The 20,680-nt window shown below is 42.1% G+C and overlaps 1 protein-coding gene across 6 annotated transcripts in view; it reads right to left on the bottom strand.

Moving 5' to 3' along the window:
* Window positions 1-16,561, bottom strand: part of PAM (peptidylglycine alpha-amidating monooxygenase) — a 246,051-nt gene extending 229,490 nt beyond the window's left edge. For 4 of the 6 annotated variants that reach the window (XM_061623355.1, XM_061623365.1, XM_061623383.1 and 1 more), the window contains exon 1: window positions 16,389-16,561. The gene's annotated coding sequence lies outside the window, so the exon portion shown is untranslated. The remainder of the gene's footprint in view (window positions 1-16,388) is intronic. The other 2 variants (XM_061623392.1, XM_061623401.1) reach the window with 1 other exon arrangement.
* Window positions 16,562-20,680: the final 4,119 nt, after the last annotated feature.

The following is a 20,680-nucleotide window of genomic DNA, read 5'->3' as shown; positions in this document are numbered from 1 at the left end:
CATGCAGACAGCTCCACCTTGAAGATTCCCAGTCTAGAACCACAACAGCATGGTCACTGCATGGTTCCATAGAAACCTCCAATATCAAAATTCAAGATAGCCAAGAAAATAATCTTATACTCAGTTCCCAACAGCCTTATGCTAAAGCTCATGAGTAATTATGCCAACCTGCCATTTCAAGCAGGTATCATGCCTAGCTGTGACGTGATAACAGACTACCCACAGATTGAAGGTATTGAGTAGTAGGCAGAGTTCCCTGGAAGCAGTGCTGAGGATCACCTTGAAGGGCCCACTGGTTACAGACCTGGTTGATGAACCCTTGAAGCTGTCAGAGGAAGAGACTGAACCACCACCACCAGTCCTTGAGAATGCTAGTGCCAAATGGTCTGGGACGAAGAGTGATGACATAGCATGCATCTATGGAGCCAGAGTCATTGTGAAGCTCATAAGTAAGAGGTTTCCTCATGAGTAAGCAATCCCCCAAAAGCCTTGACTACCAGCAGCTGGTGTTAGGGTCTGGTCTAGGAGGCCAGAGTATATATGGTCTCCCTCTTAAGCCTTCAGTTGCTGGAAACATGGGGTTCTAGTACCAACACTTTACTATGGTGTATATTGCCTGAACTTCCTGCAATATTGATTTCTGACTGTTGTCTGACTTGCCTCTAGTTTACATTTTGGACCTAGACTGATTCTCTGTGCTTGATCTTGGTTTGTTTGGACTGTGTACACCTGCAGTCCTGCCCTTGTTGGTGAGAGTTTCACTAAGAAGATTATACCTCTGAAGATTGAGAAATTTCTGCAGAAGACACCAACTGGACTATAGCAAACTCACAGGGGGCACTGTGATGTCTGGACAGACACAAAAAATACTGTGAGGAAATTACATCTCTTTAATGACATACTATAGCTCAGTGGTGGAAGGCTATAAAATTATAGAGTTGGAAGGGGCCTATAAATAGGCCACAGAGTCCAACCACCTGCTCAATGCAGGAATCCAAATTAAAGCATACCCAACAAGTGGCTGTCCAGCTGCCTCTTGAATGCCTCCACTGGTGGAGACCCCACAACCTCCCTCAGTAATTGATTCCATTGTTGTACTGCTCTAACAGTTAGGAAGTTTTTCCTGATGTTCAGTTGAAATCTGGCTTCCTGCAACTTGAGTCTATTATTCCATGTCCTGCACTCTGGGATGATCAAGAAGAGATCCCGGCCCTCCTCTATATGGCAACCTTTCAAGTACTTGAAGAGTGCTATCATATCTCCACTCAATCTTTGCTTCTCAAAAATAAACATACCCAGTTCTCTCAGTAGGGCTTTGTTTCCAGTCCCCTGATCATCCTTGTTGCCCTCCACTGAACCCATTTCAGTTTGTCAGCATCCTCCTTAAAGTGTGGTGTCCAGAACTGGATGCAGTACTCAAGATGAGGCCTAACCAGTGCTGAATAGAAGGGAACCAATACTTCACATGATTTGGAAACTATACTTCTGTTAATGCAGCCTAAAAAGCATTTGCCTTGTTTGCAGCCACATCACACTGTTGGCTCATATTCAGCTTGTGATCAATAACAATTCCAAGATCTCGCATGTAGTATTGCTGAGCCAAGTATCCCCCATCTTATAATTATGCATTTGGTTTCTTTTTCATAGGTGCAGAACTTTGCACTTATTGTTAAATTTCATTCATTCTTTTCAGGTCAATTCTCCAGCCTATCAAGATGCCTTTGAGAATTTTGTTTCTGTCTTCCAGGGTATTAGCTATCACTTCCAATTTTGTATCATCTGCAAATTTGATCAGCATTCCCTGCACCTCCTCAACCAAGTCATTAATAAAAATGTTGAAGAGCACTGGGCCTAGAACTCAAGTCCTACAGTACCCCACTCCTTATCTCCCCCAGTGTGAGAAGGAACCATTGATAAGCACTTTTTGACTACGATTCTGTAGCCAACTGTGCATTCACCTGATAGTTGTTCCATCCAGCTCACATTTAGCTATCTTGCTAATCAGATTATCATGGGACACTTTGTCAAAAGCTTCACTGAAGTCGAGATACATTATGTCCACAGCATTCCCAGAGTCTACCAAGGAGATTAATTGATCAAAAATGAGATGTTAGTCTGGTAGGATTTGTTCTTGATAAATTCATGTTGGCTTTTAGTAATTACTGCATTGTTTTCAAAGTACTTACAGATTGACTGCTTTATAATCTGCTCCAGAATTTTCACAGGGATTGATGTCAGGCTGACTGGTCTGTAGTTCCTAGATTCCTCCTTTTTGCCCTTTTTGAAGATAGGGACAACATTAGCCCTCCTCCAATCACCCAGCACTTCACCTATCCTCCACAATTTTGCTCAGCGGTACAGCTTCTGCCTTATATGCAGAAGGTTCCAAGTTCTATCCTTGTATCTCTAGGTAGGGCTAGGAGTGACTCCTGCCTTGAAAGCCTACCGAGCCACTGCTACCCAGCGTAGACAACACTAAGCTATATGGACCAATGGCCGACTTGGTATAAGAGAGCTTCCTGTGTTCCTACCAGCTTTCCTATAACACAGTTCAGAAATAGAACTTTAATTGCACCTCACCTTGGGTGATGATTTAGACTACACCAGATATTCTTAAAATGTCCTGGGGCAAATTCTTGGAAAAAGTCTCTAATGACTTCTGGAGACACTCACTTATGCTTCTTTTCAACTGGGAACTACAAATCAAACCCCAGGTTATTAAATTATATGTGAAGAACAACATTTAACATGCACAAATATACTACATCCATACACTGATACATTTGCTTCAACTCGACCAGAATCAGTAAACCATTGCAGAGCCAACTATACTTAACCAGCTTCAGATTTTATTCGAGCAACTAAACATATTTGAAGCAACATTACCACATAACATTGGTATCAACCTAGAAGTGTTTTCTGACATTTGGTTTTCTTGGAGTGAATTTCAGAAACAGCAGGAAGAAAGCTTGAGGCAAAGCCTTATCTCAACGTTTCTCTATTACTACCCACAAAATCAGTATGATCTGCATATGCTATTTCTGGCAGGCACTCTATGCCCTGTTACACATAGTAAAAAACAAGCCGAAGTGCCAATTCTCCATTTTTCTCAGTAGGAATCCCGGTATAATATACGCACCTTAAATATATACCCATTGTTATTAGGAGTAGAAAACAAGTAAATATTTACCAATTAACTACTATTTTAACAGGAAAACATAGCTTTATTCAGACTGTGAGACTGGGTAGAAACTACTCCATTGACACAAAGGGATCATGTAGCATTCATCAAATACAAGCTATGGATATAAGGACTTGAGTCTACTTTTAATTACAGCCATGATGTATGGTACAGCTACGTTACTCCTGAAGCCAACTAGGAGCCAGCAAGTCCTGCACAGCTGCTGATGCACAATTTTTAGCCACCTCTTCACATTAGTCTAGAGAGAGGAACCTCTGGCCCGCATGCCTAATTAGGGTTGCCATTTGGCCCACCAGGCCATTTTGTCCAAGCTACACCCACTTGCCCTTTAGCATCTTCATGTATGGCATCGGGTTTGGGGCTGATAAAGATGTGGTAAGGCCAAATCCCATCAGTACCTGCAAATCCCCCTTGCACAACATTTTGTAAATCAGCAGATCATTAGGGCTTGCAGAGCTGCATGCAGTGTATTACCACCCCAATAATCAACTGCTTGTTGGGGCTTGCAAAGTGCAGTGCCTTTGCCTGCCAGTTTGATTTCAAGCGATATGGGCAAAAAGGGGTCACCCAATGTCACTGTGACATCAGGTTATTAACAGGTGGGTGGCCTGCAGAGAATGCAGGAGATAAGAATGTAGCCTGCTGACCAGGACCAGTTCCACACCCTTGCTCTAGATCTCTATATCCAACCCCCAGGCCATGCCTCTTGCTGGCTTCTATCCACATACCCCTCATGTACTTTTGCCTGGCTGGAATATGACCTTCAACTATAATAATGCCTCTTGCTTGCCAGTATGGGGGGCAGGGGGAGAGAGAAGTTGTAGAAACCTTTTGACTTCTGTGTGGCTGGGATGCAGTCTACTGTACACATCTATGGCTTCATCGACCCATGAGGGAATGCACCCCTTGAGCTGAAAAAGGTTCACCAGCCTACACTAACAAAAGCTGCAACTTCAAGAGCCACATTAACAACAGCAAAACATCAGCAGTATATAGATCATGAAAACCTGTCACAAATCTCCAAATGCTTGGGAAAAGAGGAAGTTCTTAATCTGTGGTAATCTCACTAGATTTTTAAAAAATCTACAATATATTACAATAAACTATGTTAACATGGGAGTTGTGGAAAGTACAATTAAGAATACACCATCCTTCAATTCAGTAACATCCGAAGCAGTTTGTAATAAAGATAAATGTATTATAAAACACGAAATGCAACTATTAAATACTCAGAGTAAAAGTAAAAGTAAAATCAGATGCTTCGACTCTCTCAAATGGTATAAAGTTCATGAAAATAAAAAGGTCCCTTTTCAATAAAACGTATTATGAAATATACACAATCCCATCCTTATAAGTGAAAATGAATAAATTTGATCACATCTTGATTCAAATTTGGCAGGGCCATCATGAATTCATTTGTGGGGGGCTGGATCTGACCCACACTGTCAATTAGCTACTACTTCTCTATAGCAATAGACAAAAAGTTCAACGATAAAATGAGGAAGAACCCAAAGACTACTAAATTCCTTGAATAAAAAGTGGAACCAACTATATAATGTATGTATCAGAGCAAAACAATACAAGAACAGCATCCTTGTCTAGAAGAACCCTAATTAGCCACCAACAGATTTACCAGGTATAATGCTTAAATTATGCTATTGTAAAAATTTTAATTCCTCCCCAAAGTACACATAGTTTTGTCTGCTCCCTGTACCAAAGGAAACTAACAGTTCCAGCAATACAGTTTGGAAATTTATTCCACTTCTATGTTAACAGAACACAAAATAAGACTAGGCTGCAATCCGCAATCCAATGCCTATCTACGCAGAAGTAATCCCCATTGGATTCAATGGGACCTACTCTCAGGTAAGTGTGTTTTGGATTGCAGCCTATATATATATATTTGTCTTTTAAGGCAACTAGTGCTTGGAAGATCCTGCCCCATAATTGTGATGTGTGATGACTTCCTAAACAGCCTACTCAAGCAATATGATCTTTCCAAAAGTTTCTAAACTACAATGGAATATAAGAAACTCCTCATTCTAGACTTGGGGTGGTTAACCTGTGGCCCTGTAGAACTTGTTGGACTTCAGCTCTCATCAGCAACAGTCAAAGCGAACCATTGTCAGGGATGCTGGGGGTTAGAGTTCAACAACATCTGGAGAATCAGAGGTTATGCACACTTGTTCTACATCAGCTCTTCCCAACCTTTGGGTCGCCAGATGTTGCTGGACTACAGTTGCCATAATTCCTGATCACTGGCCATGCTGGCTGGGACTGATGGGAGTTCTAATCTAACAACATCTGGGAACTCAAAGGTTGGGAAAGACTGTTCTATACTTTTCAACTTCCAGAATTTAACACAGGGTAGGCAATTATTTTGCCCCCCAAGGGCAGCATGCGGAGATGAGTGTGCAATCAGGAGCCACATTCAGGTGGGTCTGTCTAGAGCTGGTACTGAGCACAGCCGTGCAAACACATCACCAGATAAAATCATACTCCCTCCAGCCCACCATGTAGTGATTGTGATGGGGAGGACAGTGTGCAGCAACAGGCTATGTGTGCAAGGGCCTATTCTTCTTTACTCATGGAAAAAGTTGTTGATATTTGTTTGGAGAACCTAAACGGTAGAGAATTTAGAAAGACAGTTTCAAAAGCAATTAAGAAACACAGCAAAATATCCTATAAATCCAGCATTATGTGCTTAGTCATTACAATGGTATCCCAATATTAGCAGAATAGAAGTAAAATCTCAATAGACAAATACTGCAGTTAAAGCAAAATTCTGAAGATTAGTGTCTGCACATGAACACAGCATAATACCCATGTGAATTTTATTGCTTGTAAACACTGGTCCCAGTAAAGCACAAGTAATATTTTCTTGTCAGGAACCAACGTTCCATTATTGAAGCTGACTCGAAAAAAGCCAGAATCTTCATGACTATACACAACAGTGCTTGCCACAATTTATTCATTTATTATTTATTTATTAGATTTATATCCCACCCTTCCAGTAGGAGCCCAGGGCAGCAAACAAAAGCACTAAAAACACTCTAAAACATAATAAAAAAAGACTTTAAAATATATTACAACAAAACATACTTAAAAACATATTAAAACAAAACATCTTTTAAAACATTTTTTGTTAACAAAAGCTTTAAAAACAACTTTAAAAAAGGTTTAAAAACATATTAAAAAGTAATTCCAACACAGACACAGACTGGGATAAGATCTCTATTTAAAAGGCTTGTTGAAAGAGGAAGGTTGGAGTTATCTCAAAGTAAACTTTGAGATATAATATGTAACAAGTTCTAAGCCTCCATACTTAAGACAAAAGAAATGTACAACTGCAGATTTACTTGGTCATAAGGCAGTATAGTTTACCATTAAAGTATCCATACAGGGTCAAGAGAAGTGGGACCCAGCACCCTTTTAATTTCTTCATCATGATAGCACAAAGTATTCAGTTGCACACAAAAAGCTCAAGTTACTATCCAGTATTGTGCATCTCCCCCCCCCGCAATGGATGTTCAGGATCTCATCTAGGAAAGGATTTCCTTTTCAAGACTACATGCTAGGGGAGATGGAATACTTGTGTCCCTCAAGATGTTGTTGGACTCCAACGCCCATCAACCCCAGTTAGTATGCTCAATTGTCAGAATGGCCAAATATCTTCATGGGGCTGAAGTCCAGCAACAAATTCTCTCTCCAACCCTCAGGTAAAGCAATACAATTGAAGCTGATATGAAATGGCAAGGAAGCAGAACAGCTGCTCTTCTGATGAGTCTTGCAAACCCTTCAACATGTATTGGAAAACAAGCTATGTACAGAAACAGCTTCCATCAAGAAATGTAATTTAACTTGTACCATAGTATTGGTTATGTAGGAAAACACAAATAAATGCTTAAAGCTAACCAAACTGGGAACAAGCTCCTAAAATGAAAAGGGAAGGGGACTAACAAATTATAACTTAGGGACTACTAGCATATTGTAACACAGAGACTCATTACAATCACCCACATTCTCATTTGTACATACTTTCGCCTTTTGTTCTTGAGGAGAATAAAAGACCATGCCATGAGTGGTCTCTTCTCTATAAAGTGATGCTACATAAAGTTCCAGCATTTTAATGGAGGAAAAATATTTTATTGAGCCATTTATGAAGATATATAACCCCTGCTCAGGCCTTCTCCATTCAAGAGAGCTGCTGTTTTTAAAAGCCACCCTACTGCCAAGACACGAGGCTTATATATGTCAAAGAATAGCTCTACAGCACAATAAGAACTGCAGTGTATTAAGAAACTGGATCTAAGACCTGGAATCATGGGTTCATAGATACCGATTCAAGCAAAATTCTATTCTACTTACATTTTAATCAGTAAGGAAAATGAAGTGAGATATTACTTTACTTTCCATTTCCAAATCCACTAGTAACCAACCGAGGCCACAGGAATATTTTAAACTTTAAAAGTAAACCTCAAAACCTTACAGCCATCCTATCTGAACCCAGTCACCTCCCCAACAGCAAAGATCACAGTCTTGGGAACATCAAGCCCTAGCTGCAAGGCAGGAACTTTGGGGAGTGGTGATATTTTTATGGAGATTTCTTTCGACTGAGATTATACTGTGGGATTAAAGACCTGGCTTGTCCAAATGGGTGCATGTAAAACTCTGCACTTTGGATTCTGCAAGCGCCGAAAATCAGCTATTTGTCAGGGATTGCAAAGTGCTGTGCTCTGCAAGTGTGGACAATCATTATGGCTTACCTTTGCCTGCACATTTTGATTTCAAACCATGATGCCATGACATCAGATGACTGACAGATTGAGGTCCTGCCCACCTGTCCAATTTGGTCTAGGGACTACCCTTCTGGTGCCTGGACCCTGGTAGGAGAGGGATTGGGGGCCACGGGTGTCTGTTTTTTCACTCCAATGTAGCGCAAGAGTATATTTGAAACAGGGCTGAGGGTTGAGGTGAAAGATAGTGATTAAGTTAAGTTGATCACCATCATATTTTGGCCAGTTCACTCTGTAGATACGCCACTGTCAAGTATTTTGTGCTTTTTGCCATCATATTTTTTAATTTATTTATAGACCACCCTTCAAACAATTAGGGCCATTCACAATATATTTATTTAGGGACCAGTGACAAAATACACGTCTAAGCAGTTTTAGTAAGAATTTTATTATAAGCAGTTAATTTAAAAATTACTATCCATATATTGTTTCAATGATTGATTCATTGTCCTTTCATGTTCTGTCGTTTTAGTATACTTGTCAATATGCTATTCACTGCTTTGGAGGCTTTGGGGCTAACAAGCTATAAATAAACGTAACAGTAGCAAGGATCTACTTGTCAGAAAATTCTGTGATTTCATACAAAACTGTGGTCAGCCTGACATCATAATAGCAACAAGAAAGAGGAAACTGGGAATCAAGTGAAGAGAAAAGGGGTCAGATGGGCCCACAGAAGATAGTGATTATGCTTGGATTTGGTTCCCCATGGCAGTTGGATTGTACATATGCAACAACAAGGGTTTGGCAAATTGAGAATGCCAAATTTTAGATTAGATATTTAGAAGGACATACAAATCTAATACATTTAGAACAAATACCTAATATGATTTTTGCCAAAGCCCAGTCTTCCATATGTAGTGCTGCTTTCTCTGGTCCTGACATTAGACTTCCCAAGGGTTAACTAAGATCTTGACAGCAAATACATACAGCACACATTCTGTATCAACCACTCCTTCAACTTTGGAGCCTCGTACAACAGATATATTCAAATATTCAATATAATATTGAACAATATTCAACAAAAGATTCAAATATTCAATATAATGGCTTTTTTTAAAATGTGAGACCAGTCTAGTTTTGTTACCACCTGGCTTCCTTGTATGTAAAACTACATACGAGATCTAGGAGAGTTGGCTAGCACAACATAGCTCCACATACACTCACCCCATGCGTATTTTAGCTATATAAAATGGAACTTGACAAGTGCTCCAGGGCTTGAAAGGGCCTCTCTACCTGTCTGGAGCATGTAATATTTAAGTCACAGCATTTCTTCTTGTAGCTACTTTCCCTGTCCTCAGACTGACATCAGATTGACAGAAATAATCAGATGCTGCAAGGTTGACAGCTGACTGAAGTTGTACACCCTTGCACATCAGAAGCAAGAACACTGCCCCAGGGCAAACAAAGACTAGCAACATATGCCAGGCCATCAACAGATTTACACAGCTGGATACCTACAGAGATCAATCCACTCTATAATTACTGCTTTGCCTTTTGTTTTAGAAATGGAAAGAAAATATTCAGTAAATTGAAGAAAATCAAATCACACTTATTTTGTATTAAGTGCTAATGCCCGTATTGGTTCCACAGGATGAGAAATAACAAAATATGGCATACCTTTTATTGGGCCTACAAACCTAGCAACTGGCCATCTTAGGCCAAAACTAGCCCCCAGGTGTCAGTGCTGAGGCAGAAGAGGAATGGAGGATGTAACAGGACTTGCTGGCAGAACCTTGAAGGGAAAGTGGTGTCTCCTTAAAGTATCTTTGCAGCAAAACTAGCTGATGGCTAAGGTATTACTTGTTGTTACCTTTCTAGCTACATATTATTTTGAACAGACCTAATTGTTCATATAAACAGAGCAAGTTAAAGGAGGATGTGACAATAATTCAACCAGGGATGCAGAAATATGCAAATACCTCTGTTCAAATGTTAAAGAAGGAGCTCAATTGAGGTGGGCACAACAGGGTCTCCTTGATCGGCCTTAAATTGGCTCAGAATTCTCCCTTCTCAGTCCATTAGCCATCTTTATTTATCCAAAGACTCAACTTGGGGGGAAGGAAAAATAAGCAGGCAGAAAAGGGCTCCCTGAAGCTTGGAAATGGCTGGCTGATATCTCTATCTGCCAGCCATTGTTGTGTTATGAGCTTCATTTCTTGCCATGGACACATGGGGCTTATATTCTAACCCACAATAACCTAGAAGAAGAAAAATGGCCACTCTTCATGTCATCTGCTGCTGGCTGTTACAGGAAGCCTCTTCCCCTTGCTCTCTTTCCTCCTTCCCAAGAACAGCCTGTTTTGTCATCCCTGAGGAAGATCTAAGAGCTGGGATGGATTAGCAGGGAAGGTGGTTGCACTCCCTCCCTGTCCCAGTTATTCTCCTTTTGCATCCCATATGGAGGTGAGTAACAGAAAGTGGCAGAGCTCACAAACCCATCAGAATTATGCCACCATGCCCAATCACCCAAAATATCCCTCTATGTTTTCTGGACACTCAAAGTGTATGCCCACAAAATCTCCATGGGTATGTGAGCCAATCAAGGTGGTGCTTGGCCATCCTAAGATTAAATAAGATTACAATAATTAAACCGGGCATGAGGAACTTGTGGCCCTCAATATGCTATTGAACTCCATTCCCATATGGCCAAGGGAATGGAGTTGTGGTCCAAAATATGGAGGGTAACAGGTTCCCCATGCCTGAATTAAACCTTTCTAAAAGGTATGACTAATTGCTCAGAATACAGAAGCATTCAGAGGCAAAACTTCCAGATAGAAAATTTCTAACAAGTGAAGATTTAATGGACTGAAAATTAGGCACTTCTCTTCTAGCTTTGCTCTGATGTCAGAGAAGCCTTGCATAGCAGGCAACAGTTAAGGTAAAATTAAATAGCTGTATACAATCTATAATACATTTCCTTTTAACTCTGCTCAAGCTGCTTAATATCGTCTGTCTCAGAGTGTATGTTATGGAATGTAGAATTTATAACACAGTGCCGTTCAGTTCTAAGCCTAAATATACTAAACAGATGTACTAGGACACGTTTATGAAACTACTAACATGGCCAAAGAGAAACTGCTCAAATACAAGGTGGCTTACTTAGCCAGTAGGTCAAATTCATCTTGATTAACAGGGATGCTAATAATGCTAGCCAAAGTCAGTGGTAAGGGTTTAGAGGCTAGAGATGATATTATACATAAAGGAAGACCTCCATGACAGAAACAAGTACTATAGTAACTAACAGACAACAATCAAGAACTTGGTAAATAATAATATATTTAATGAGACAGAAAAGCTGTATTGTTCTCCATAACAGGCTTGCTATTTTTAAAAAGTGCACGTTGAAAAACTAATTGAATCTGGTTGAAAGGCTGAAATGGCAATTTTTATGCTAACCACCCCCCAATGGGCCCAACATTTCTATTAAATTGAACTGCGATGTGTAAGAAGTAGAGTATACAGAGAGCACGTTATATATCCAGGGGTCTACAGTTTTTGTCTGTCCTTACTAGTGAAATCAAAAAGGGCAACTGGTAGGTTTCTGCCCATCCCTGCTGAGAAAGCCCTTTATCAGCCTTTCCTTTGGGAGAGGCAGGTAGGGAGTGCTCAGGTGCCTCCACCCAGCAATAACCAAGAAAAACGTCCCACCAGCTCTGACCCAGAAAAAGGCTTGCAAGCCCTTGCACATTGGTTGCTCTGAGACAAGGTGCACTCTTCTCCAAGTAGCCAAGGAACTGCCCAACCAGTCTTTCCCACAGGAAGGTATTGTGGGACATTTACCAGTTTGAGTGCAAGACATATTGAGCAACAAACTCCCATCCTTCCTCCCAACCTTGAAGCTGGAAAGGAGGCAGGGATTGCTGCACAAGCATCAGGGGGATACCAGCCTACTTCTACAGATTCAAACTTGGGAAGAAGGCCGATTGCTTATCATGATCACCCGAGGGTGGCAGCACACTTACCATGTCTTTAAGTATCCCATCTTTCACCACTCCTATTTGCAGGGATTCTTATGTCGAGACTGACGAGTTCACCGTTTTTTACAGCAGAAGAGCAAGAGGTAGAGCAAACTTATTTAGCTTACAGATAATGAAACCTTTGTAAAAAATGATATTACTCAGAACACAGAAATCCTTCAGAAATACTTCTAATGTACAGCTTCCATAGGACTATGCCAATGCTTGGTGGAAGGCACCCACCAGAGTTCAGGGAAGCATTTTGAATTCAAAAGCATCTGCCAGAATCAGCTAATTAGACAGATAATATTTGTTCCTTATGAAAGGCGGCAGGCTTTCCAAACAGTCTATTACTCTCTCTCTGCCTCACAGCTTACTAACTGTATTTCTCCTGCTCACAGCAGAGCAACAGCTCAGAGAAGAACGCAAACAGGCACATAAAACACATGGATTATGTAGGTGAATGACCCACCAAGTACAGTCCTACTATCTAAAACAAAATGTATCATGGTCTGTCAAACCGATTCGCAGTTAACAGAGGAACAGTGTTATACCACCAGTAATTTTATGTTAAAAAGACTATGGAAGAGAGTAGATAGATTCGTTTTTATACTCATCCTGAGGAAGAGTTCATTTGTTCAAAAAGTATACATAGCCTTAAAAATAATGTGATGCCCTTTTCTGTATCTCTGGATTATTATTTCTTTTTATATATTGGCAGTGTTGCTAATTGCCCTTTTTTGCACTATATGAACTAAGCAGGATAATGTCCCAGCACGGACATGACTGAATGAACAATAAAGAGCCACCATGTCAACTTAGATTTGGAAATGTATCAAGAAAGAAAGTGCCCACAGTTAAGACCTATAATTCCCCATCCACTGCTGCAACCAATAGAGAGTTCAGGCTTGGCTTATAGCAAATTCGGAAATATCATCAGCTTCTCTGTGGTTCTCCCCTTCCCCTCACCAAGCTGCCTTCAGAGCCCTAAATCAATGCTGGCAAACTGGGCATCACTGCTCAGCCTAGTTCAGAATTTTTGGGTAGCTTCAACGCTTTCAGAGTATACATATCATCACTCCTGGACCTTTCCTCTGCTTATAGCATAGAGCGTTAGAAAGTACAAGAGAACAGGTCCCTGCCTCAATGCATTTACAGTCTGTAATTCAACACACGAGAAAATACAGATAGAGAAGGAAAATGGAGATAAGGGTAAACAAAGGAAAATACATGTTTATTCCAGTTACCAGTACTATTAATTCTACTACAGTTTTGTACTGACTAGCCAGATTTATTTTATGGCATCTTTTTATCTCACTGAGAGTTTTAATCACTGAGATTATAAATAAATAAATCTGTAAGTCATATAAAACCAGCACAAATCACCCTAATGTTAAGTGTTCTGAGAGGTCAGAAGAACACTAAATGCTAAAATATATGGTTTAATATTATTAAGCACTACTTACCAAATAGCAATCCTATATTTGCCATCCTCCCTGAAACCAGAACCTCTATTGAATAGTTAAAATTTCAACAGTGCAATGAAATTTGTGAAGGATTCTAAAGCACCCCATACAACTCAGATAAACAGAATTAAGTATTGCCCCAGTATCAGTAACTTTTAGCAAACCTGTACTTTGTTTACTCCTTTACAGCATATTAAAATATTGGGGGGGGGGAGACACCAGCACTGTATATGAGAAAGAAGCTCATTTTGGAGATGTTAATTCTAGTTATCCTTCCATTCTAAAGCATTTTGAAGAACAATTAGCCTAGGAGTACATAATGTTTAATCGGGAATATTATATGCAAGTAAATAAGGCTTTGGCTGCAATTGTAACCCTTTGCTAAGAGTAAGCCCCACTGATTTCAATGGGACTTACTTCTGAGTAGACATGGTTAGGATGGTGGTAGTCTGTAATTTTAAAATATTCAATCCAACTAATCTTTTCATATTTAAAATATTAGCTATCCAATCCAAGTATTGTTTCAGTTGCTCTTTGCTTATAGTTCTGCAATCCTGATTGGGTTACTAGCATACTGATCCAAAGTGGAAAATATGTCTGCATGTTTTTCAGAATTAAGTTTGCAGGGTTTTTTTATATAGAGCACGACCAATTTAAAGGGATGTTGTATATTCCTCTTGGGTCTAAGCTTTTTTTAAAACACTCACACACCCTTTAGCAGCTTATGCTTCTCAAGGTTTCAATGAACATTAATTGCACAAGTAGTCCCCAGTGTGGCTTGAAACCAAACACACTGCAGTTCTAAGAAAATGACAATGGCATATTAAGAAGTATTTTATCATAGATCATTGAGCCCAAAACTACTGGGGTCAGCACCCAAACTCAGCTGTAGGTCCAACAAAGGTGAGCCAGCAACTATCACAACTATTTATTTTGTTTGGGTTTAGTTGTTTGTAAGAGAAGGAGAAAGATTAGGAAAAGTGAGGAGGCAAATGAAGTAAGTAGTAGGTGAGGGCGATGAAGTGAATAACAGGGAGAGAGATGTACATAGTAAAAATAACGTAAAGTAGTACCATGATGGAAGTTGGTATAAAAGCAAGTTCTGACTCTGGAAACTTTAACCCATAAGTTCTCAGACCCAATTGAAATTAAGTCTTAAGTATTTGCAACAGAAGTGACTGCATATTCTTCCTCTGTGTATCCCTACCTCTACTTCTCTTCCTCTCCACTCTACCTCTATTTTCCCAGTGTGGCCTTTATGACTGTAAGCTCCTTGGGGCAGGAATCTATGTTCTTGTACAGCAGGGGTTGCTAACTCAACGGCCCTCCCAATGTTGCTGAACTACATCTCACATCAATCCCACATAGCATGGCCAACGGTCAGGGATAAAGGAAGATGCAGCCAACAACATCTGGAGGACCAGAGAGTGGCCACCCTTGCTATAAAGCACCATATACAGTGACGACACAATAACAATAGTAACCAGTAGAGTCACCAGAAAAAAATGAGGGGGCACAGAATGAGCAGAGTATATTCCTATATGGGTGAAATATACTAGGTGGGGGCAAACTCCTTGTTTGTGGGGGGGGATTTGTCCTCCTTTGGTGCCAGCCTGTGACCATTTATGAAAATACTGGCATGGATTATGAGAGGCACATGAATTACTTCCTGACATGAAGATATTTACAGAATATAGTTAACATCAGTGTTATTGAACAATTGTAGATCGAAGGCTCTCTTCAAATAGGATTCGTCGCAAAACAAACATGCCCTTTAAAATAAAAAATGAAATACACTCAGAAGTGCCCAGCAGCGATTCTGTCTTCAGCAGCAGTTTGAGGATTAATAAAAGGCAGCATGGGAAACTTTGAAAAGAAAGGCACAACCGTTCGCTCTTAGGCTCCCTTACCAAAAAAAATCGGGGCGGAGGGGAGGGGGAGACTCACGCTGTGAGAAACAACGCTGGTCCTCCTCCACCTCCGTGGATCGGAAATAACGGATTAAATTTTAATGCGTGAAGCTAGAAATCATGGACTTCAAAAACCCTACGGGGAAAGGACGAAAAGAGAATAGGAGGAAGCGAGTGTGTGCAAACCATAAACCCCTAAAAAGAAAAATGGGGGGGGGGCTAGCGGAGAGATCCTTAACTCTCGCCAGCCGCAGCCAAAAAAGATGATTATTTCCCAAAGGATACGTGTTTCTTTGCCAGCTAATGTAGACACTCTCTTCTCCTAGTCCAGACACAATATTGAAAGAAGCAGCCCCCAAAACAATCACAACCACCAGCCCGGAAACCGGACAGGAGAGAGGAGGAAGGGAAGGGAGCAACAACAGAAGCAAAGATGTCCTGATCCAACATCTAAGGAGGCTATCCATTCGTAGCGGCCTTTCCAAGCGGGTCTCCGCTCTTTTCCCAGACCCAGAGAAAAGCCTTACATGTCCATCGATCGCGGTAGCGCCCAAGTTTACTCCCTCAATTCACTGTCAAGGGCGCAAGGGAAAAGAGGGGGGGAAAGTTGCTCAACAGCAAAACAAGAGGCTGCTACTGCAGCGAAACCTCCCTCTACCAGGAAAAGAATACGAGAAAAGGCACACGTAATGCACACGCCGCTGGGGAAGCCGGATGAAGAGACAGGTGCCCAGCGGGTTCCCCATACCCCGCATAGTCTAGAAGGAAGCAGGTCGAGAGGCAAATCACACATATAACGGGGTACATGAGAGGAGGAGGAGGAAGTCAGCGGAGTAGCTGGAAAGCGGGCAGATAACACGGGCCATCCCCTCACTGGGACTGAGAAAAGAAGGGAGTCCCCAGAAAGGCGACAGGCTAGCCCACGGAGCTGAAGGGCAAGAGAAGCCTGACCATGCCATGGTGACCGCACAACTTGCCCTCCCCCTCAGTTACCCGATGGTGGTGGAGGAGAAAGAGGCAGCCCCTTTCCCCTTCTTTGTCCTTTTTAGGCTACTCACCCCCCGAAAGCTACCTCCGTCACCGCCTCTCGGCTAGCTGCTTAAAGTGTCCGGCGACTAGCCCGGGGCTTTTCCCAGTCTCGCCCAGGCGGCCCCGACTGTCTTCCTGACGCCTAGCGAGCAAGCAAGCCTCGGTCCGCCCCCGAACCAGCAAAGGCCGCCCCCGAGCCCTCCCACAGCTAGCTCACAGCTCCGCCTCTCGAAAACCCAAATACGGGCGGCCTTTGAGGCGCAGGAGCTTTTTGTTTTGCTGAGCCGCGCCAGGCTTGGAAGCCTGGCGGAAAAGCACCAATGCCGGCAGAAAGGCCTTTTCTTTTTTTGCGGCTGAGGTAACAGCACAGAGTAGGCTAAATCCCCTCACTTTGGCTTGCACTGATTATACGACGAGTGTCCTTGGTGTTCCCATGGATATGGGAAGAAGAGGGAAGCTCAGTCTTCGTTATAAGAATCTACTCTCTGTGCTTAGGGCTGCTCTCAAAGATGGCTAAATTCCTACATAGAAAGCAAGAGCGTGGCATGGTTGCCGCGTGTTTTTACTGTTGCTTGAACACAACACGCATTGGGAAGCCACCGCCCTTTGTGGCTTCTCGGGTTGGGTACACCTGGTGCACTTCACTGGCTAGTAATACTAATATTCTGTGCCCGTCCTAGGTAAATGCTTTCCGTGTATGAATTCTGCCAAGTTTCAGGTGGCCTCTTAGTAAAATGGTAAATCCGGTCCCAAAAGCAAATGAATGTAAACGGAGGGCCATAATATAAGCGATGTTAAATGCTGCTTTGCCTAATAGTAAAAAAGACAAATAATTGGGTGTTAGAACAAATAGAAGCTAAAATGATGAAACTGGGGTTATACTTTGGACATGTAATGAGAAGACATGATTCACTCGAAAAGACAATAATTCTGGGGAAAACAGAATGGAGTAGAAAAAGAGGAAGGCCAAACAAGAGATGGATTGATTCCATAAAGGAAGCCACAGACCTGAACTTGCAAGATCTGAACAGGATGTTTTACAACAGATGCTTTTGGAGGTTGCTGATTCATAGGGTCACCATAAGTCGTAATCGACTTGAAGGCACATAACAATCAGAGTGGGAGAGCTTGAGCCTTTCCTTTTGCTGTCCTGAAGCAAAACCCTTTTCTGAAGCTGGTATTTGCTTGAGGGAAGGGGGGGATTCTGCATGTTTGATGCTAACAGACTTAAAAATCATATGTTGTTGTCCCTGAGTACTATCATGTATAAAGGTGAGCTGAACCTCCCCAGTCTCATCATTACATAAATACCTCTACAGTAGCTGAAGCTGGTAGTAGTGATGATTTTGTTTTTCTTAGGGTAGCTGGAAACTTACTTGCTAGATTTGGCTGGTTTGCCAATTGCAGCCTTATCTGAAAAAGGCATATACCCAGAAAGGTGAGGTGAAAAGCTATAAAATAAATAATTTTTAAAAATAAGCAGTGTCTAGACTAGAGACATCTACAAGTGTTTAGTCCTTGTGAGTCTACACTACAAAAACTGATGATGTATGTGTATTCTGAGACTGTTCACATAAGCAAAGGAAAGCTGTGCTAACTGCTTTTGGGGCAATTGTCCTGGAATTATTATTATTATTTAATTGATTGATTGCCTGCCCTTCACCAATAGGCCCCAGGACGGGTTACAAAATCTAAAATACAATCTTAAAAAGAACTAAAACATTTAATTGCTGTACTGGAGCACAAGTGCCTGCAAGTGGACAAAAAAGAAGTTTGGGCAAATACTTGTTTATCTTGTTTCATCTTTTGTGGAAAGAAATGAAGAATAATTGGTGGAATGAATTCAACCCAGAGGAGCCACAGATAATGCCAGTAGCAAGGGAAAAGACAAAAGTGAATCTGTTGGACTAAAGGGGGGCAGTGAAAAGAAAACTGACATTTGGGTTTCTGTCCTGGGAATTCATGGAAAGGAACATAAGGATTGAGACAAGGGTGCAGTTTGGTCTTTTGAATGAAATTCCAAAGGTAGTATCATCTTGTGTTGCAGGCAATACATTGAAAAGAAATTACATCAGGGTAATATTTTATATTATTTTATGAATGTACTATCCCAAAGGAGGCTGAGTTATTGTAAATAGTATACTTGGAAGTTGAAGGCTAAATATTTTAGGGGGCTGAGGGCATTCTCCATTGGGAAAGCCTTGAAATAAACACATACCAGTTTAGTGTATTTGTCTCCAGGCAAGATTATTTTTTTGTTGAACCATGTAACTGTACAGAGTCTCCAGGAGGGGGGATGGGCTCCATCAGAGGCAAGGTGAGAACATTGCTCTCAGTGGAAAAGCTCTTTGGCAGGCAACAACATCAATCATTGGCAGAAGATTTGTTGTGACAATATGAACGGAAGAAGAGCTCAGGATGCTCTAGATGTTAGCTCTCTTGTGCCCTTGGAATAAAATTAATTATGTATATATTTTTTTCGTTTTTACATTTTAACAAATGGGAAAAGCAGCTTTGTTTTTATTGACAAGCTACTTGCTAAGGGAGACTACCCTGCCACTCAGTGAAGAGATTATCTTACCTGTGACGTGCTACTCAAGTGCATCTTCAACTACTGCTGAGAAACTAGATTCAAAATCTCACCTAACAAGAGTTTAAAAAATGGATTTACAATTAATAACATCTAGATTGCCATCTTGCAAATTTGTAAGCACATGCTGAGAAATGTCATATCAACAATTGCTCACTGATATTAAACCCAATGTAATGAAGCAGTGAGAAGAGGGATCCTCAAATCATTCTGTCAGTGCCAGTTCTTTAGACATTTATCCAGGTACAGTTTTGTAAGACTAAGCCTATAGTCTCTTACTCTGGTAGTGAATGCAAAGACAGAATAAGAACAAACTGTGGGTAATCTCTCTCAGAGGGAGGTGGTCTCTGCCTCTCTCTGCCTCTCTCTCTCTCTCTCTCTCTCTCTCTGTGTGTGTGTGTGTGTGTGTGTGTGTGTTTAATAAAAAAGAGGTGCTGGGTTTCACACCTATTTAAACATTGCATCATCTGTTTAGAAGGCCTGTGTATTAAGTCCAGGAGACAGCTAGGAATATTCAGATGTTAAAAAGGGGGATCACTTAACTTTGCACTTCCAGCCAGTTGCCTGCAGGTGAAGAAAAGAAGAATCCTAGCTAAATTATGGTAGGCTTTAGAGGCCCAGCAGAGGCTTCTGATACGGATTACAGCATCCAAAACTGAAGTGTTATCTTCTGTAATTGGGTGTTAGAACATATAGTTCTGATCACTTGAAGCTAAAATGTTGAAACTGAGGTTATCATACTTTGGACACATCATGAGAAGACATGATTCACTAGAAAAGAGAATAATGCTGGGAAAAACAGCAGGGAGTAGAAAAAGAGGAAGGCCAAACAAGAGATGGATTGATTCCATAAAGGAAGCCACAGACCTGAACTTACAAGATCTGAGCAGGGTGGTTCATGACAGATGCTCTTGGAGGTCGCTGATTCATAGGGTTGCCATAAGTCGTAATCGACTTGAAGGCACATAACAACAACAACAATCCCGTTCCGTGCCTGGGACCTACCGGGCAGAGGGACGAGCTTGCGGCCGCTGTCGATGTCCCGGCCGCCATCTTGGATGGGATGCGTGCACACACGGCGCGCTGGCGCGCCGTCGTGTGACGCGGCAGGGAGGCGGGGCGGCTGAAGGCTATTTAAGGCCGCCCCGCCTGCTTCCCGCCATCCAGTTCAAATTTCGGTGGCAATCGGGGCAGCCGCAGCAGCAGCAGCTTCGGCTCGGCGCGGCTTCCTTCAGCGGCAGCTTCGGCCGGGCTCCTTTTGGCGGCAGCTTCGGCGGGGTTCCTTTGGCAGCAATCGCGGCAGCAGCAGCTTCGGCAAGGCGCGGCTTCCTTCAGCGGCAATTTCGGCAGCAGCAGCTTCGGCGGCGGCTTCTCTGCCGGCGCACGTGGGCCTCCGGAGGCTTCCTGTGGCCAGGGTGGCTGGGCGGCAGCGAGCCCCCCCCCAACCTCATTGAGAGACAGGGAGGCAGTGGCGGCGGGCAACAAGGCCTAGGCGGCGAGGATCCTGGGGCAGTCACGACGAGGCGGCAGCGCAGGATCGGATCCAGCACGGCGAGGACCACAGGCTAGGCGGCCTTTGGCCGGCAACTTTTAAATTTAATTGTTAATTTTAATTAACGCGGGGGTAGGTGGGGCACGACCCCAACCATCAATCCTTGCCACGTGCAGGGCAATTAGGCTACCCTCCAGGATAATTGGGTGCCGGGGGGGTATTGAATAAGCAGGCGGGCT

This window comes from Rhineura floridana, chromosome 1 (assembly GCF_030035675.1).
Source record: "Rhineura floridana isolate rRhiFlo1 chromosome 1, rRhiFlo1.hap2, whole genome shotgun sequence".
Lineage (NCBI taxonomy): Eukaryota > Metazoa > Chordata > Lepidosauria > Squamata > Rhineuridae > Rhineura > Rhineura floridana.
The sequence above is the reverse complement of the archived record's forward strand: the minus strand, read 5'-3'. Positions and strand labels throughout refer to the sequence as shown.